Here is a 14,761-nt window from a genome sequence, read left to right on the forward strand (position 1 = left end):
TTATCATCTGTGAAGTGGGAACAATGATCTCCTTCACAGGGATTGTCTGAGGATCGAATGTGATGTATGTGAAAGTGCTTTGTGACTCCAAAATGGCCCATAAGTGCAGGGGATAAAGCAATTACTGTGTTCATTCTTTTGCTATAACAAAGTCCTTTGCACTGTATTGTAACCCCCACAATTTCATGGGGGAACAGTGTAGCATGGCTTGTGACATCAAGAATGTACCATACAGCCATTTTTTCATTGCTACCTAGCACATCTTATTAGGAAAAATGTATTTAACCAACTATATTTTCTTGAAGGTAATTTTTCTTCCCAATTTGCTCACCTGTAAGGAGAACAGTAAGATATCTTAATACATGGGAACTGAAAAAAAAGGTAGTTGAGATGCTCCGATACCAGTATTATGTTTGTATATACCTAGTTATAGGAAACTGGTAAAAGAAGCTTCCATACATAAAATGCTACGTTTTATAAATGGAGCAATTATTTTATGTATGGAACAACCAACAGTTCTGCACAAACTTCAGCAGAAACCTAGGGAAATAATTTCCCCCATTGTGTAGAAAAAAGGAATGTATGCATAAGTATATAAACCACATCTAGAGAGAAGTATGGAAACTGGAAATAAGAACTGAAACGTGGAACTTATTCTAAATACGAGGCAAGTCAAATGCTAAGAGAGACTCGGTTGGGAACCTGTTATAACACCCACAATAAGTAATTAGAACAATCTAGACATACCAAGTTATTTTAAAGGAATGCATTCAGGAACAAGGGTAAACAAAACAGAAGACCTAACTTCACAAATGATTTCCTATACCAACTACACAGTTTCAATTTCATTTTACACTTTTATGTTCAGAGTATTCAGAATAGGAATGCTTTCTGGGATGAGCAAAGATTACTCTATTTATTTTAAACACTAGGGTCCAGCAATGTCTGCTTTTCAGTTTGGATGGCTTATTTTTGCTTTTCTTTCTCTTGCCTTTGGGGATAATTATCTAGAAAAATGTTGCTAGAGCTGATATCAGAGATATCACTGACTATATTCTTTTCTGGCAATTTTGTGGCTTCAAGTCTTACATTTAGAACTTTAATCCACTTTACTTTAGAATGGGAGAAGATATTTGCAAATGATATATACAATAAAAGGGGTTAATATCCAAAATTTACACAGAACTTATAAAACTCAATACCAAAAAAACAAACCAATTAAAAAACGGACAAAGGACATGAATGGACATTTTTTTCTAAAGAGACATACAAAGACATGAAAAGATCACTGATCATCAGGGCAAGACAAATCAAAAGCACAATGAGATATCAACTTACACCTGTCAGAATGGCTAAAATCAAAAAGACAAGAAATAACAAGTGTTGGTAAGGAACAGTGTAGAGGACAAGGTAAATTGGTACAGCCACTATGTCAAACAGTACGGAGGTGACTCAAAAAATTAAAAATCAAAATGCCATATGATCCAATAATTCTGCTACTGGGTAGTTACCCCCCCAAAAAACAAAAATATGAATTCAAAAAGATTAGATGCATCCCTATGATTGTTGTAGCATTGTTTACAATAGCCAAGATATCAAAGCAACCTAAATGTCTGCTGATAGATGAATGGATAAGGAAAATGTGACACACACACGCACGCACGCACACACACACACACACACACACACGAATATTACAGAGCCATAAGAAAGGATGAGATCATGCCATTTGCAACAACACAGATGGACCTAAACAGTAGTATGCTAAGGGAATTAGGTCAAAGAAAGACAAATGCCATATGATTTCACTTACATGTGGAATCTAAAAAAATTAAGTAAAATAAAATGAAGAAATAGACAAAAGACAGAATCAGACCTGTAATTACAGAGGACAAATCGATGATTGCCAGAGTAGAGGGAGGTAGGGAGATGGTCAATACAGGTAAAGGGGAGTGGGAGACATAGCTGATCATGTTTTAATAGTGTCATATAATGGCAGATGGTAGATACACTTGTGGTGAGCATAACATAATGTATAAACTTTTCCAACACTATGTTGTACACCTGGCCTTAAAATTATACTCAAATCAAAAAATTTTTAAATGATCCATAGAACAGAGAAAAAAATATTTGCTTTTCTATTAAATCTCAGGGCTTAGTAATATAATACAGTCTTACCAAGGTCATAAAAACATGTTTTATTTAAAATTCTGCCACAGACAAGGACACAAAACCTATGTCTTGAGTCTAACTAGAACAAATTCCAGCTATACTTTTCCACCTATAAGTTAACATCATAGGAACACTAATGAATACATTATTCCAAAATATATCTGGCCTACTTTCTAAGTGCCTATTTAATCTAATTCCACATTGCCACATTATTTATATGTTGCCCCTCTCCAGAAGTCAAATATTTTATTCAGAACAAAGGAATTCTATCAAGATCTGTGGTCAGAAACCAAAAGTAATTTTACTGATCCACACCTGATAGTCCAATAAAATAGAGTTGCCTTTGGGGCCTCTGGTGCAGATCTGTGCAAGCCAACTTCTTAAGACTTCCCGGATTGAACTTGGTTTTCATGATAAGGCAAACATGAGTATATGTCCAATTGATACACACCCCTCAATGGTATTCAGAGGCAATTTAATACATTTGCCTTTCTGAATGTCTATTATATCATGTACTTTAATATCATGCACAGGTTCATTAAAAGAAAGTACAGTCACCATTGTTTCAATTTAGTACCAAGGTACTAAATCACATATTAAAAATATAATAATATAATATATTAATTATATTAATAATTAATAATTAATTAATATAACATAGTAATATAATAGCAAATAATAATAAATATAACAAAATCACAAAATCAAAATAAATTATGGAAGCACAGAGCCTCTTACCAAAGATTCGTTAAATAAGAAAGAAGGTAGCCCCATCATCACACAATTTCTTTTCTCATTACAGACTGAATAATTTCCATCTCCTTCACCATCAAGTAATCCCACTGCCTTGAAATCTAGGTTAATTTAGAGTCAACAGTTCTCATCTAAGGAAGATGTCTGCCAGATGCATGGCTGACAGGCAATGGGACACAGTAAGTACAGATTTCAGCGGTAAATCAATGAGAACAAGAGACTCTTATTACTCTTTAGTATAACTTGTGCACCAACCAGACAAGTCAGAATCTTTTGCACCATTAAGTAGCCTCACTGATCATAGAATATATTATTTTTAACAATAAGAAAAATACAAAAAGTAAAAATCATTTTTGGCTTAATAGTTAAGAAAGTACAATTTTAAAGTCTTACAAAATTATACAAATAACTCATCTGGTTTTGCCATTTTTCATTGTAAAAGCACTGATTATGTAATGTAATGAATTTTCTTGGTTATTCCTACTTGAATACTATAGATGGAGAAAGGGTAATGTGTTTTGCCTTTACACACCCAGACAACAGTATGTGTATAATTCCTTTACCTCATTCTTTACTCCTTGTTTCATTTTTAATTTGGCAGAGCTTTTGTAAGATATTGCAGTTATGTATCATTTTAACATACACACCATTGCTTTTTTTTCCTTAACCATCTTAATATGTCCCTAATGTTCCTCCTATACATGGATATTAATGTTCATAAAACATGACCTTTATCACCAAAGTTAGAGTCGTTACTTAACTCAAGATCACACTTCAAGAAAGTGATGTTGACAAAGTTAGGAATCAGACCTAGACCTGAGTTTGACTCCAGAGACTGGGCTGGAGCACCATATAATCATACAGCCTCAGGTCTATAGAAAAAAAATCAGCAGACAGTGCTTTACCTTAACAGACACTGTATGGAGTTTTTAAAAATGTTTTTATTAAGGTACAATCTACATTCAATAAAATGCCCTAATTTCAACTGCACATCAACCTGCACATATTTACATGCTTATATAACTAGTACCCAGACAAGACAAAGAACACATCTAACACCATAGAAAGTTACCTCATGTTCCTTCACAGACAATAACCACCACGACCGGAGGCCACCACTGTTAGGATTTCTATCATTGATTAGTTTTGTCCATTCTTGAACTTAATATAAATAAACCATAGAGTATACTCTTTTACTTGGCTTTGCTTGCTCAACAAACATCTGTGGGATTATCCATGTTGTTACACCTAACGGTGAACTGTTCTTTTTTTGTTGCTGTGTAGTATGCCACTGTATGAATTATAGTGTATTATGATGTATCGATCCACTTTTATGTGGGCAATCATTTGAGTTGTTTACAGTTTTTGACTATTTTTAATAAAGCTGTTATGGACATTCTTGCAGATGCTTTTTGGTAAATATATGAACTTATTTCTCGTCGTCATATATCTGGGAGTAGAACTGTTGTTTCATAGGGGATCTATATGCTTTACTCTAGCAGACGATGCCACAAGCTTTTCCCAAGTTGTTGTACCAATTTTTTATCTCTACCCGCATGTCTGCTGCTACTTTAAAAGGATGGAGGTGTTATGAAAACGAAATACATAATTAGGGGACAGAGATTATACATGATATTTCAAAGAGAGAAAAGAGGGGGAGAATGGGCTATCTGTACAAGCTTTAAACACTCCTAATGAAAATTATTCTGAATATTTTGCCTTTCATTCCTTTCCTAGTCATAATTAACTCATACAACTGCATCTAGATCTAATCATAAACACTAACAGCAAGATCTGTATGCCATAATTTGTCTATTTTCTAAATCATGCCATAATCATTCTACTTTTCCAATGAATAATCAAATATCACTTCTCACGTAAACTAGAAGCTTACTGTGTTTCTTTATTTGTAGCAAACATAGCTCTTGCCTCTCTAATTAAATGGAAAATTCTTATTTTGGGATATACCCTAAGTCCCTCACAATGTAAGTTCCCTTCAACTCAGATTAGATTCAAATCCTTTCAATCTACAGATAGAATACAAAGTGATTCCCCTGATGTTTGTTGAGATTTTATGGAATATTATACTCAATCCTTTCCTATCCATGAAACTTCATCCCACCTCCCATCCCCCATTTCTTCCTGCCCAACTTCAGTGGTCAGAAATTCATACTATATGTATACCAATAGTAAAGAGGAAGAATGTAAGTCAGTCAGTTTTATAAGAGAGCAGAGAAGTTAATCACATACATGTTATAAAATCGTGAAAGCTAAAATACTGGCCACCTCCAAAAATATCTCAGTTGTCCTGGCCATGATTGTTGATATATGTATCCTTACCCTTTGTGACTTCTAATGAAATACAGGTAGAATTATAGAAGTAGGATAAGGCAATGCACTAGGCCACTATTACAAAGCGCTGTAAGGCTTGAATTAGATCCAACAATCTCTAAGCAAAGAGCAGTTATACAAAGTATGAGCAGCTTTTGATGGGAGGAAAAGAAATTCAGAAGTCCTAAACATCATTCCAAGTTAAACTTTATTATGGTAGAAAGCACTGGCAGGAAAAGAGCCTCTAAGTTTTATCGCATGTAAGATACCAAAGTTCCACTCAAGCAGGCACTCGCCCTCTCTTTCTGTCTATCTGTCTCTCTTTCTCACTGACTCACTCAAAGAAGATAAGGCTGAAGATGCATAGTTAATTATCTTCTGACATCTGGCCTTTGGCCCCATTTGAGCAAGTCAACATAATATACTCTCTTAAAAAATAAATTTCCTGCATCATCCAAAAGACAAGATGGCAGGAAACAGAACAGTAAGAATACACAAGTAGTTTTTCAGAGGCTATTCTTTACCTGAACCTGTACACAGTCAAGCTCAACATACCTAAATTAAAACATGGGTCCTAAAACCAAGTAATTCAAGCCACAGGCTGCTGGATGCTCTTAAAGACACATAAGGAACCTGATTTACTCAAAGAAACAGAAGAGTGATGTCAGCAAGATGGAGGAATAGGAAATCCCAGCCCACATTCCCCCAATGACACACTGATTTAACAATAATATACAGACAAAAATATCTTTATGAAAACTCCGTATTTGGGTTGCGAAGTTGAAATATCCCAAGTGAACACAAAGCTAAGAACAGTCTCATTGAAACAAGTAATATGAGTAATTAACTGTACCCACAACATTCCCTCCCCCAAGCCTGTACAAGTAAGTGCCAGGAGAGAAAGCCCCAGCTTATATTGTCCTTGGGTGGAAAAAAGAAGAGTGAAGCATGCTTCCAGGGGGCTTCCCAAGAGACAGGTTTTAGTCTCACCTCATTTAGAGCACTGACGGAACCAGAATCAATTAGATGCCTGGAAACTGCTGAAAACAAAGAAGAGTCAGTTGCAGGTTGGAGGAGGGAGCTTTTTGTGGCTAGCATGGCTCAGCATGATCAAGAGAAACATACAACTGGAATCTTCTCCCTCCGGAGAAAGAGAAAATAGTGGAGCATGTATCCAGCACTCTAGCTTTTCCAAGGGCTACCTGAGGAAATGATACTGCTCTTGCCTAAGCATGATGACAGGGAACCAAAACACTTTGGATGCCTAATGCCCACTGGGAACAAGGTGGGGAAGCTTATGGTTACAGAACTAGAAAACTTAAAGAGGTACAAACAAATAGTAAAGGGAGTGAGAGATTATGAGCTCCTGGGGAAAAAATAACAAGCCTCTCTAATTAAGAAATTGCTCACTCAATCCCAAAGAAATGGCATCCCTCCATAAAAAGGCTTCAGAGATTCCCTCAAACCTCTAGACAAACTAACTGATGAGGGACTTCCCCTGTACAAAGACAACTGGTAAAGATTGACAGGGATGACTATTTTTTTTAAATGTGTGGATCCCAAAACAAAGCTGTAAGATACACAAAGAAACAGGGAAACATGATCCTATCAAAGGAATAGAATAACTCTCCAGAAGCAACCCTAAAGAAACGGAGGTGTATTATCTGACAAAGAATTCAAAACAATCATCATAAAGGTGCCCTATGAGCTCAACAAAAATGATGGCATAAACAAAATGAGAATACCAACAGAGATATAAAATATAAAGGAGAACCAAAAAGAAATCTTAAAGCTGAAGAATGCAGTAATTGAACAGGGAAAAAAAAAAAAAAAAAAAGAACTGGAGAGGCTCCAAATCAGACTTGACCAAGCAGACAAAAAGAATCAGAAAACTTAAGGATGGGTCATTTGAAACTATTGGGGCAGAGGAACAAAAATTTAAAAGATTGAGAAAGATTGAAGAAAGCCTAAATGACTTCTGGGACACCATTAAATATACCAAATACATGTTATGGGAGTTTCAGGAGAGAAAGAGATAGGATTTAGTTAAAGTAATAACCAAAAACTTCTCAAATATAGGAAATGAAATGTACATCCAAATTTAAGAACTCAAAGAAATCCACATCAAGACATATTATAATCAAATTGTCAAAAGAGAGAGAGAGAGAGAGAGAGAGAGAGAATTTAGAAAGCAGCATGAGAAGCAACTTGTTATATACAAGGGTAGCCCCCCACCCCATGACTATTGGCAGATTTGTCAGTAGAAAACTTTCCGGCCACAAAGGAATGGGATGATATACTCAAAGTGTTTGCTTAAAGAAAAATACTGCCAAATGCAAATACTATATCTGGCAAAAATGTTCTTCAAAAACACAAGAGAAATAAACAACTTCCCAGATTAAAAAAAGCCTGACGGAGTTCATCACCACCAGATCGACATTATAAGAAATATTAAGAAAGTCCTTTAAGTTGAAATTTAAAAACATTAAACAACACAAAAGCATTGCAAAATATAAAACTCACTGGTTAAAGTAAATATATAGACAAATTCAGAATACCATAATACTGTAACAGTGGCATGTAAGCCTCTTTTAACTCTGAAATAGAAGTTTAAGAAAAGTATAAACAATAACCGTAACTGTAAAAATATGCTAATACAGTATACATACACACACACACACACACACACACACACATCAATATAAGATGTTGTAATTTATAATACCAATGACAAAGTGTGAGGGGGGCAGGGAGAAGCAAAAATGTGGAGTATATGTGAATGAAATTAAGTTAATAAGTTATCAGCTTAAAATAGATTGCTATAACTACATATTTTACATAAGCCCCATGGTAACCACAAAGGAAATACCTATACAAGATACATTAAAAAAATAAGAAAAACATCAAAATATGTCACTACCAAAAAAAAAAAGTCAACGAAAGACAAAGACAGAAAGAAAGAAAAGAAGGTACCAAAAAACATATGACTGAAAACAATTAACAAAATGGTGATCTTAAATCTTTCCCTCTTGCTATTTCAGATGTAAATGGGTTAAATTCCGAAATAAGTTGCTGAATGGAAAAAAACAAGATCCAATTATATATTGTCTATAAGACATATACTTTAGGACTGTGGAGACACACAAGCTAAAAGTATAGGGATGGAAAAAGATATTCTGTGCAAACAGTAACCAAAATACAGCAAAGGTGGCAATACTTAGACAAAACAGACTTTAAGTCAAAAATTCAAATGACACAAAAAAGGACATGATATAATGATAAAGGAGTCAATTCACCAACAAGACATAACAATTACAAATATATAGGCACCCAGTATCATGCCACCCAAGTATCTAAAGCAAACGCTGGCAGAACTGAAGAGAAAAATAATAGACACAGAAAACACAGTCATAAGGATTTCAATAGGCCACTTCCAATAATAAACACAACATCCAGACAGAAGATTGAAAAGGGAACACAGGACTTGAACAATACTATAGACCAAAAGGAGCTAACAGACATATACAGAACATTCCACCACATATCAGCAGAATACACATTCTTCTCAAGTGCAAATGAAACATTCTCCAAAACAGATCACATGTTAGGTCAAAAAATGTCTTAACAAATTTAAGAAGACCGAAATCATACCAAGTACATCCTCCAATCACAACAGAATAAAAACTAGAAATTAATGATAGGAGGAAAAATGGAAAATTCACATATACGTGGAAATTAAACAACATGCTGAGTCAAAAAACCAATCAAAAAAGAAATTAGAAAATATCTTGAGACAAACAATAACTAAAATACAACATACCAAAACTTTTGAGATGTGGCAAAATCAGTACTAAGAAGGAAATTTATAGTGATAAAAATATACATTAGAAAGGGATAAAGATCTCAAATAAACAACCTAACTTTATTCATCAAAAAACTAGAAGAACTAAGCCCAAAATTAAGAGGAGGAAGGAAATAATCTATTTTAATAATCTTTAAGATAATTAAGATTAGAGCAGAAAAAGACTTGTAACTAGTCAGGATATTGAATCAGTAATCAAAAATCTCCCAACAAAGAAAAGCCCAGGACCAGGTGTCTTCACTGGTGAATTCAAACAAACACTTAAGGAATTAATGCCAATCCGTCTCAAACTCTTTTTTTTTTTTTTAATTTTTTCCTTTTTTTCAACGTTTTTATTTATTTTTGGGACAGAGAGAGACAGAGCATGAACGGGGGAGGGGCAGAGAGAGAGGGAGACACAGAATCGGAAACAGGCTCCAAGCTCCGAGCCATCAGCCCAGAGCCCGACGCGGGGCTCGAACTCACAGACCGCGAGATCGTGACCTGGCTGAAGCCGGACGCTTAACCGACTGCGCCACCCAGGCGCCCCGATCCGTCTCAAACTCTTAAAAAAACTGAAGAGGAGGAAATACTTCTAAACTTTTTTTTTTTTAATGAGGCCAGCATTGCCCTGATACAAAAGCCAGATAAAGACACTACAAGAAAACTAAAGGTCCATATTCCTCATGAATACAGATGCAAAAATCCTACACAAAATACTAACAAAATGAATTCAACAGCATCCTTGAGATGCAAAAATGATTTAACCTAAGAAATTAATGTGATACACCGCATTAATAAAGCATAAAAGTTACGTGATCATCTCAATATATGCAGAAAAAACATCTGACAAACTTCACCCTTCTTTCGTGACAAAAACGCTCATCAAATTAAGAAGCAATTTACCAGGGTGCCTGGGTGGCTCAGTCAGTTATGCATCTGACTCTTAGTTTCTGGTCAGGTCATGATCTCACAGTTTGGTGAGATGGAGCCCTGCATCAGGTTCTGTGCTGACAGAGCAGAGTCTGCTTGGGATTCTCTCTCCCTCTCTCTCTGTCCCTCCTGTGCTCATGCTGTCTCTCTCTCTCTCAAAAATAAAATACAAAATAAAAAAAGAAGGAATTTACCTCAACATAATAAAGGTCATGTATGAAAAGCCCACCGTTAACATCATAATCAATGGTGAAAAACTAAAAGTTCTTCCCTTAAGATCAGGAACAAGACAAAAGAGGTTAGAGTGGGAGAGAGCTAAAGCATAAGAGACTCTTAAAAACTGAGAACAAACTGAGGGTTGATGGGGGTGGGAGGGAAGGGAGGGTGGGTGATGGGTATTGAGGAGGGCACCTTTTGGGATGAGCACTGGGTGTTGTATGGAAACCAAATGGACAATAAATTTCATATATTGAAAAAAAATAAAATAAATTTCAAATGGAAAAAAAAAAGATCAGGAACAAGACAAGGATGCCCACTCTTGCCACTTCTATTCAACTTAATGTTGAAAGTACTAGCAGAGAAGCAAAAGTAATCAAATACTAATGAATAAACTTAACTAAGGAGGTGAAAAGACTTGAATGCTGAAAATGACAAAACACTGCTACAAGAAATTGAAGAAATCACCAACAATAGAAACATCTCACGTTCACAGATTGGAAAACTTAATATTGTAAAAACTTCCCTATCACCCAAAGTGATGCATCTCTATCAAAATCCCAAAAGCCAGACACAGAAGAACAAACATGGAATAATTCCACCTTTATGAAATATCTAAAGGAGTCAAACTCCTTACAACAGAAAGTATAATGGTGGGCTGCCAGAGTGGGAGGAAGGAGGAAATGGGGAGTGGCTGTTCAATGGGCACAAAGTTTCAGTCACGAAATATGAAAAAGTTCTAGACATCTACAGTAGGACACTGTGCTTGTAGTTAACAATACTGTAGTATACACTTACAATGTTTAAGAGATTAGATCTTATTGGTTTTTTACAACAATAAAAAAAGAATAGAAAAAAAGAAAAAAACTGGACTCTCAGATAAAGAAAGAAATCATTGCCCATTATAAAAAGATCATCCTGAAATAAGGAATGTATTGCAGAATGCACCTTCAGGGAAGTGGTAGTCTATGAAGAAGAAATAATCCATGTGAGAACAAAGAGGTGAATAATATTTTGCTCAATGTGGATCAAATCACAGCAAGAGTATAAAGGTGAACAATATTAGGAAATGGTAATCCTATATGATAAGCACCTCAAGGTAAAATTTAACCATTTGTCAAAAAAAAGGAAACTGTGAAATGATTCAAATACAAATTACATGATTACAGCAATGCATTAATCATACTTTAATACAGTTATTAAAAAGTCAAGTTCAAAGAAGCTCATATACTGCTCTAAGTACAATTTCAAAAACCACATTTTCAAAGATGGCTATTGTACAGCATGTTTGTGAACTGAATAGACACAGACATTACTTACATTCCTTCTTTGAGTGTGCATGAAGAGATTTTTGGCAAGATTTCCTATTTAATTTTTTTTTACAGACTGAACATTTCCAGTCTGTAAAAAGAATTTTTTTACCCCTTTTAAGCACAGCTACTCTTTCATGTGTAATTAGAATTTTTTAAATAGAATACATTTACCAAAATACCTATCTACAAAAAATCTCTGAAGTAGTACAAATACATATTTAATCAAATTTTATTTTAGGATACAAAATAGTAAAATATCACCATGAAAAGTCTATTTTAATAATAATATATACCTAGCTTCAAAACCACAGAATTCTAATTCCAATATGACAAAGCATTTATTTTATTTTTTTTTTCAACGTTTATTTATTTTTGGGACAGAGAGAGACAGAGCATGAACGGGGGAGGGACGGAGAGAGAGGGAGACACAGAATCGGAAACAGGCTCCAGGCTCTGAGCCATCAGCCCAGAGCCTGATGCAGGGCTCGAACTCACGGACCGCGAGATCGTGACCTGGCTGAAGTCGGACGCTTAACCGACTGCGCCACCCAGGCACCCCTGACAAAGCATTTAAACATCTATGTATGTCAAATTATTTCTCAATACAACTGGGAAACAAATCTACACCCCTCTGTTCTGTTCAAGATGACAAAAGTCAACACAGTCTAACTGTTAGAGACATTAAAAAAAAAAAAACTGATGACCTTTTCTACTTGATACAGTACCTTTTTAAAAGTTTGATTAAATAAAATGCTTAATTTCTAAACCTTCTGAAATAATATTAAAAAAATGATTAAATGTTTTTTCTGTACTATATACCCAAAACAAATTTGAAGAAAAAAGAGAAATGAAACTTCTTCTAAGCCACAATCATTTAGAAATATTTCTAAAATTTTGTTTTAACATTTATTTATTTTTGAGACAGAGAGACAGAGCATGAACGGCGGAGGGTCAGAGAGAGGGAGACACAGAATCTGAAACAGGCTCCAGGCTCTGAGCTGTCAGCACAGAGCCCGACGCGGGGCTCGAACTCACGGACCATGAGATCATGACCTGAGCTGAAGTCGGGACGCTTAACCAACCAAGCCACCCAGGCGCCCCTAGAAATATTTCTATTAAATGTTAACCAACCTGTTTTTGAAGATTTTGTAGGTAAACTGGGGGCAAAAAAGCCTTTCCATATTACACAAATATTATTTTTAGGTATATTGTATATTAAATGACTATAATATTAAAAATAAAAGATACAAATTACTTTCCCCCTAAGTAATATGAACAGAAGCATGTGTATATCCTAATAGCATTAACGTTTACTAAAAATACAAACTTTTCCATTTCCACGGAGTTATCATAAACACAAAGTTAGATTTCATGGAATGATATAAAAATAACTGACTGATAAGTACTATATTTTCAAATGTTCTCTCACTAACCATAGAAATTTAAGTCTCTCTCAAGTGCAATTTTTTTTTTCAACGTTTATTTATTTTTGGGACAGAGAGAGACAGAGCATGCACGGGGGAGGGGCAGAGAGAGAGGGAGACACAGTATCGGAAACAGGCTCCAGGCTGTGAGCCATCAGCCCAGAGCCCGACGCGGGGCTTGAACTCACGGACCGCGAGATCGTGACCTGGCTGAAGTCGGACGCTTAACCGACTGCGCCACCCAGGCGCCCCTCAAGTACAATTTTTAACATTTTTCCAGAGCTTTAATAATATTAGTAATTTGACCTTTGTTTTTGGAAGAAATGAGAGATTCTCATTCATAATTCTGTACAAGAATATTCACTGTTATTTATAGTAGAAAAACTTAGAAATGAACTAAACACCATCAACTGATGAGTGGATAAAGAAGATGTATCTTCTTTATCCATACACACAGACATATACACATACATACATACAATGGAACATTACTCAGCCATCAGAAAAGAATGAAATCTTGCCATTTGCAACAACACAGATGGAGCTAGAGTGTATATGCTAAGTGAAATAAGTCAGAGAAAGACAAATACCATACGATTCCACTCATATGTGGAATTTAACAAAACAGATGAATACAGGAGGAACAGAGAGGCAAACCAAGAAACAGACTCTTAACTGTAGAGAATAAACTGATGGTTACTGGAGGGAGGTGGGTGGGGAGATGAGCTAAATGGGTGGGTGCCCTAAGGAGGGCACTTGTTGTGATAAGCACTAGGTATTGTACGTAAGTGGTGAATCACTAAATTTTACACCTGGAACTAATATTACACTGTATGTTAGCTAACTAGAATTTAAATAAAAACTTAAAAAAAAAACTAAACATGCAAAAATAGAAAAATTATTCAATAAATTATCTTAGGAGACTGAGATTGTCTGCTTTCACATTAATAGAGGATGAAAATTATACACACAGTAATAGAATATGAAATAATATATACAATATTATTCTCATTTAGGCACATGAATAAATTCTCAGACACGCTGAAATAAAAGAGAAAGACTGGAATGAAAAAGACAAAAACTCATTAACAGGAGTAATAATGATCATGTGTGATTTATACATATTCGTGATCTTTTTTTTTTTTTTTAGGTTCATTTATTTACTTTGAGAGAGAGAGCTGGGGACAAGCAGAGAGAGAAAGGGAGAGAATCCCAAGCAGGCTCTGCAGTGTCAGCACAGAGCCAGATGCAGATTCCATCTCATGAACCATGAGATCATGACCTGAGCTAAAATCAAGAGTCAGACACTTAACAAACTGAGCCACCCAGGCACCCCACATGGATTCATATTTTTTTTAGCTTATTTTGAGAGAGAGAGAGAGAGAGCGAGCGTGAACTGGGGGAGGGGCAGAGAGAGAAGGAGAGAGCGAGAATCCCAGGCAGGCTCCACACTGTCAGTGCAGAGCCTCATGTGGGGCTTGCACCCACAAATCGTGAGATCATGACCTGAGCCTGAGATGGATGTTTAACAACTGAGCTACCCAGGCACCCCTCTTCATATTGTTTGTGTGTCTTTATTTCTACCATCTCTACAACACACATATTGTGATCAAAAAGAAAAAGCAACAAATATAACAAAGTATGACATTTTCCAGCTGCAGATTTTTTTCAAGTAATTTTATCCAAAATAAATGAAACACAAAACTAAGAGTTCATTTCAGTTCTAACATCATAGATAATTTGACATTAAATATAACTACACTGGTATAATAAGCACA

At 35.5% G+C, this 14,761-nt stretch overlaps 1 protein-coding gene across 3 annotated transcripts in view; it reads right to left on the bottom strand.

Annotated features, from left to right (window-relative positions):
• COL21A1 (collagen type XXI alpha 1 chain) overlaps positions 1–14,761 on the bottom strand; it is a 174,043-nt gene that overhangs the window by 106,695 nt on the left and 52,587 nt on the right. The gene's annotated exons all lie outside the window — the stretch shown is intronic.

This window comes from Herpailurus yagouaroundi, unplaced genomic scaffold, assembly GCF_014898765.1.
Source record: "Herpailurus yagouaroundi ecotype Mexico unplaced genomic scaffold, PumYag 139, whole genome shotgun sequence".
Classification (NCBI taxonomy): domain Eukaryota; kingdom Metazoa; phylum Chordata; class Mammalia; order Carnivora; family Felidae; genus Herpailurus; species Herpailurus yagouaroundi.